Source organism: Panthera leo, chromosome D3 (assembly GCF_018350215.1).
Source record: "Panthera leo isolate Ple1 chromosome D3, P.leo_Ple1_pat1.1, whole genome shotgun sequence".
Classification (NCBI taxonomy): domain Eukaryota; kingdom Metazoa; phylum Chordata; class Mammalia; order Carnivora; family Felidae; genus Panthera; species Panthera leo.
Window position 1 is genome coordinate 84,068,805 of NC_056690.1, and position 6,318 is coordinate 84,075,122.

At 38.9% G+C, this 6,318-nt stretch overlaps 1 pseudogene; it reads left to right on the top strand.

Moving 5' to 3' along the window:
* Positions 1-4,191: 4,191 nt before the first annotated feature.
* Positions 4,192-5,701, top strand: LOC122204121 (annotated as a pseudogene).
* The last annotated feature ends 617 nt before the right edge of the window (positions 5,702-6,318 follow it).

Genomic DNA, 6,318 nt, shown 5'->3' on the forward strand with positions numbered 1-6,318 from the left:
ACGATTTTCTTCTTACCTATTATTGCCAAGCAGCTCAGGGTCTAAAAAGCTGATTTCAATGCTTTGGATTGAGTGCCTGAACTAAAAAATTGTTTAAGGAGTTTAAGGAGGAGGTTGTTTTTATGGTAACCATCCAATCCTGAAAGTGCGGACCACGTTGATTACCATGGGAATAAGAATGCATTAATTTTTTTAAAGAACTTGTTTATAAGAACTCACTGATATGCACTTAAACACTAAACGGTTACAGATAATAAAGAAGAAGGGTAAGTTTAAAATGAGGTAGGTGGGGAGATGGGTATAATAGGCAATGGAGGTTAAAGAGTACACTTATTGTGATGAGCACTGAGTAAAGTAGAGATCTGTTGAATCACTGTGCCATACGTGTCAAACTAAAATCACACTGAATGCTAACTATACTGGAAGTAAAATGAAAACCTTAAAGAATTTTAAAAAATAAAAATGAATAAAATTGTAAAATGACCGCCCTGGAAATCCCTGGTATTGATGAGAGTGTAAAGGGATTTAGGAGAGAAAGACTGTCAGCTATTTAAATGTGACAGGTTTATACCATTGTGATCATAGACGTTGTTTCCTCATCTAAAAAATAGGTGAAGGAATAATTAAACTTAGTTCCAGTGGGTCCTGTGAAGTGTAGATAAGATATGAGTGAGGTAACATGTATGAGGACAGAAGCCACATGGAACTGATTCACCACTGAAATCCTGCATGAGTGGGTACAAAAAATTAAAATTAGAGGCAAATGCCGAATTTTGCAGGAAAAACCCAACAAAAACACAAAAAAGGCTGTTGGACTGGACACACCTGCATGAAGTCAACTTTTCTTCTTATAAAAATAGCTTTTCACTTGTTGAAGGGTTTTGACAATATTTCTTTAAAAGGAAATTAGGACAAAAACAAGAAAAAACAGCTCACACAGAATAAAATTGATATTAGCTGAAAAACTTTCTCAAAACCAGATGTTCATATTACTTTATGGAATAGCTTTCTATAATGCATTAACATGTGATGTATCTCTGAAATGAAGAACACCCATTTGTAATGCCTTATTCATCAATGTTCCCAGTGCGAAGTTCAGAAAAAAAATGCTGACATAAAAATGATAATAAACTTAATTTCCAATTATACCCTTCTATTTACATTGTCAAAAACAAATAAATCTTTCTCTGGGCAAAATGTATTCTATCTTAATATTTTGCATAACTTTAAGAGCTCATTTTGGTTTATTTTCACAATAATGGTCTCAGTCTATTTTATTCTTCACCCTAATTAATATGCTCAATAGTTAATTAAAAAGTTACTCAAGGGTGGACGGAGTTCTTTTCTGACTTGCTGTTAAGTGGCCATCCTAGCACATCCTGACGCTGCTTGGCAGTTACTTTATCCCTATGCTACACTTCTATTCCTGAAACCTCACAAATGTCCTGTGTCTCTGCTATCCTAGTACAATAATTTAAATCCATTTTAGGTGCAATTAAAATTATTGCTCTCGTGCTGCAGACGTAAGTTTACGGTATGAACACCATTAAGACACGTGTCTTCTAGGCATTGAGAGGTAGCCATGAAAGCTGCTCCTGAAGGCAGTGACATGTTTTATATGGATTCATGGTGTAATTAATATACTCCTCATAGATACGCACAACTATAATGGCATGCTTTGTGTACACTTTTCGTCACTTACAAAGCAAAGAAATCTATGCCGCGAGGTTTCGGGACAAAATCCCTACTCAGTACTTCTTACACACACAGGAAACTAGCCACTTCGAAATGCTGGAAATGCCTGTGACTCCCAGAGCATCTCAGGACGCTTCACACTCCCTTGTCTTTACTTATGTAAGGCAAGATGGAAAGAAGGGAGGGAGCGAGGGAGGGAGGAAGGAAGGAAGGACTCGTGTTTTTAACAAAAGATTTCCTGAATGTATCAGAGTTGGAAGGCTGTCTTCCTTTATCCATGTTTAGGGTAAATTTCCAAGCAACAATGTAGAATTGTTATCTTTCAATACTGAGCTCTAAAGACATTACAGACAGTACAAGCATATGTGCATCTGTCTCGTGTGATTTCAGTGGTAGAAGATCAAGAAGGAGAGAGTCTAGTATCACAAAAAAACTAGCAGATTGATTACTAGTTTTCAATCTGAAAAGCCATTTTTGAAGTGAAGTCAAGATATCACTTCTGAATATGTTAGGCTGATCTGACTTTTGAGTGTCTATCCCTTAGGAAAGTGGTGCCTATATTTTACAACAGAAGTTACAGACAGACTCCAGATCCAAAACTGTCCAGGACTGAAATGTGTCAGGAGCTTAAAACCGTATATTTTTAAAAATTTTTTCATTAGTGCCAGCTTGTGTAATTTGGTTCTTGTTTAGTTCGGGTCATGTGTAGCTCTGGCTGAAATAGCATCCTCTCCAGGGGACGTCTGGATGGCTCAGCAGGTTAAGCGTCCAACTATTGATTTTGGCTCAGGTCATGATCTCACGGTTCATGAGTTTGAGCCCAACATTGGGCTATGCTCTGACAACACCAAGCCTACTTGGGATTCTCTTCCTCCCTCTCTCTCTCTCTGCCCCTCTTCTCTCTCTCTGAAAAATAAGTAAATAAACATTTGAGAACATGAAATAACATCCCCTCCCTGGATCATCACTCCCTGTGGGGAAATAGGTTCTCCTTACATAAATGGGTTAGATAAAAGCTTGTGGACAAAAAGCTACTACCATGGGGCGAAAGTGCCCGAGGTTAGCAAGCGAGATATTATAATGAACCACGAGTAACTTGTAATATCACCTGCAGGAAATTACTTTCCATCTGGAGCCAATGTACCTTGATCACAAACACCACTTGCCCTCCCAGACCCTTTGCTTCTTATACATACAAGTTAATGATTGTTTTCTCCATGTTCACGTGGGTAAGATCTTGTTTTCTTCATGTTCCCCCACGTGAGTGATATCTTGCACGCTCAATTAATACGGAGACAAAACCCCTGTTTGGGGCTCTCCTCTCTTCCCTGACATTAGCCTCTCTCATGTTCAATTCTGTGTCTTCACTCTTGTAAGGCAAGAGTGAACTCCAGACTTATAGTCTGTGACAACTTTCCTCATATTAGAGGAAAGCAAGAATAGGAAAACCACGTAATACTTCTAATGTTCTTCTTAAGTTATTATGTGTCAGTCTCACTGTGATACCATTAGTCAAAGGAAGTCACATGACAAATCCTGATATATGATTGCATGCATTAGAAGAACATAATCCTCTTGTAGAATGAGAATTTTTAAAGAGGGGTGATAGAAGCAGGGGATGTTTTGAATAATATTTCATTTCCTTGAAGAATTAGTAGTGAGTGCCAAATTAATAATACAAAGAGTTAGAATGTAATTTCTGGAGACATGTCTTTGAAAAGTTGAGAGAGTATGCGATCCATATTCCTACCAGAGGAAGGAAGACATTAAAACAAACAAACAAAACACAGAACAAAACCTTTAATTATAACTACAGAAAAGGCAGAATTTCTGTGCCCAAGTGTTTGCAGATGCATATAAATGACGTGAAAGGATGAATTAGGTCCCTCCTAATTGTCTTGATTTTCTAAGGGAAGCATAAGGAAAGGTAATCAGGTGAAAATCTGTATGCAGCATGAGAAGTTTAGGAATAAAGAAAATAAAAGTATTTTCTGAGAGAAGACTAAAAGTTCCATAAAAATAGAGTAAGATTATTTGACAGTTTTAGTATTCATTTGCAATCAGTGACTATATGTATAATTAAATATATATATATATGACATATATATATATATATATATATATATGACAATTATAGCACAGTTGTATGTGTGACAAGAAAATAAGTCTAGGCCTCTTTAGAAATATTTGACAGGAAACAAGGAGGTCGTCCACATGGAAGAGATTTGTAGGCTCATAAAAAGTTTCTTCCCGATATATGGTATATTTTGCAAAACACTTGTCAGGAGATCTTAAAAAATAAAATGTACTTGAAATAACTTTTTATATATGTATTACGGAGGAGCAAGAGTATGTGAATTGTATACAAAATCAATAAGTGACCGGTACATTATTTCCGTATTAACTTCTGACCAGACCAATGAAAATTGCTTCTGGAATAGCTTAAATGTGAAATTCTATCCAAATATATTACTGAGTTTGAAGTTTCTAAGGATCATGTCTTTGAGTCAGGATTCCTGATCCAGAGACGGTGGCCTGGAAGGGATGGAGCTTGAAGGCATCATTGACAGTAACTGGAACGAGATCATCAACAGTTCTGATGACATGAGCTTCTCTGAGTCCCTTCTCCATGGCATCTCTGCCTATGGTTTTGAGAAACATTCTGCCATCCAGGAGCGAGCCATTCTTTGTATCAGTGGTTATGATGAGACCGCTCAAGCCCAATCTGGGACTGGGAAAACAGCCACTTTTTTTATATCGATTCTGCAACACATTGAATTGGATCTTTCTGATTTTTTCTATTTTCGGTTGGTGAAGGAGAGATGAGGCTCACCTGGTTAAGATTATGGATGAGTAGCAGGGCCATTGGTAACAAAAAATAAATGAATAAAAAGGAGAGAAGTGGAAAATAGCAATTATAAAGGAAAGAATTTATTTCCAGGCACGAATGAGGACTCAATTAAATTTGAGTTAAGAAACTGAGAAAGAGACCAAATCTGAGAAGTAGTATGTATGTATGTATGTATGTATGTATGTATGTATGTATTTGTCTAATAGGTTTCATCAGTCTTGGAGTTGCTATGGGAAAGCTAACTGGATGGATTGATCCAGGGTTAAGGTGTTCCTAGCATGAGGCAGTTGAGCGTGATTGCTCAATTAAATGAAAAACTAGAGGTCCATGCATCATGAAGTTGATGTGGTAAGGAGAAAATAATATCTAAAGGCTACAGAGGCCTTGGCCCCACACCTACTAGAGTTGGCTCAGCAGATACAGAAGGTATCCAAGGCATTAGGAAATTCTATGGGTGCCTTCTGCCACACTTGGGGGACCAAGATACCAGCTGACATACAGAAGCTGACATACAGAAGATGAAAGCTTCCCATATTGTCGTGGGTACCCCATGTCTTGTGTTTGATATGCTTAACCAGAGATACCTGTCTCCCAAATACCTCAAGATGTTTGTACTGGAGGAAAACTGATGAAATGCTAAGCCACAGAATCAAAGACCAGGTCTATGACATATTCCAAAAGCTTGACAGCAGCACCCAGGTGGTTTTTCCGTCAGCTGCGATGCTTTCTGACATGCTCGAGGTGATCAAGAAATTCAATCCCCATTTGGATTCTGGTCAAGGAGCAAGAGTTGACCCTGGAGAGTATCTGCCAGTTCTCCATCGGTGTGGAATGGGAAGATTGGACTCTGGACACACTATGTGACTTGTATGAAATGCTGACCCTCACACAGTCAGTCATTCTTCAACACCTGAATGAAGGTTGATTGGTTCACTGAAAAGATGCAACCCGCAGACTTGACCGTGACTGCAATGCACAGAGATAGGGGCCAAAAGGATAATGAGATGTTATCATGAGGGAGTTCTGCACTGTCTCTAGCAGAGTATTGATTACCACTGACCTGCTGGCCAGAGGCATTGATGTACAGCTGGTTTCTTTAGTCACCATCTATGACATTCCCACCAACAGGGGAAACTATATCCAGAGAATAGGTGATGGTAGATGATTTGGCCGTAAGGATGTGGGTGTTGACACGGTCACAGAAGAAGACAAAGGGCTCTTTGAGAAATTCTACAACACCTCCATCGAGGAGATGTCCCTCAGTGTTGCTGACCTCACCTGAGAGAGTGTCCTGATACATAGCCCTACCCAGGGTTCAGTCTGGGGGGATGGGGTGCTGAAAAGGAGTGGGAGTGGAGAGGAAAGGGAACCAAGGGATGGACATTCTGTCATTTTTTTTCTTTGAGTAAATGTCACTTTTTGAGGCACAAGAAGGAATCATAAACATCTTAGACACTCTTTTCTTTGGGTAGGCACTTGCCCCAGGTACCATCTCTTTTCCCCAAATTATCTCCATAGCCTAGTTAACCTCCACACCCCATTAGGATTTCCTCACTGCAGCTAAATGCATCTGAAAATGATTCAAGGGGCTAGAGTGTCACTTGGCCTCATTTACTGGACCGAATCTGGGGAACCCCCTGAGTTAAATGGCCCAGGTTATTGTCCCCATGATGGGCATCGGGGAGAGAAAATGGTAGCCATTTTTACATTGTTTTGTATAGTCTAGATTAATTCAGGAAACAAACACAAGATTCTGAATAAAATGACCTGGA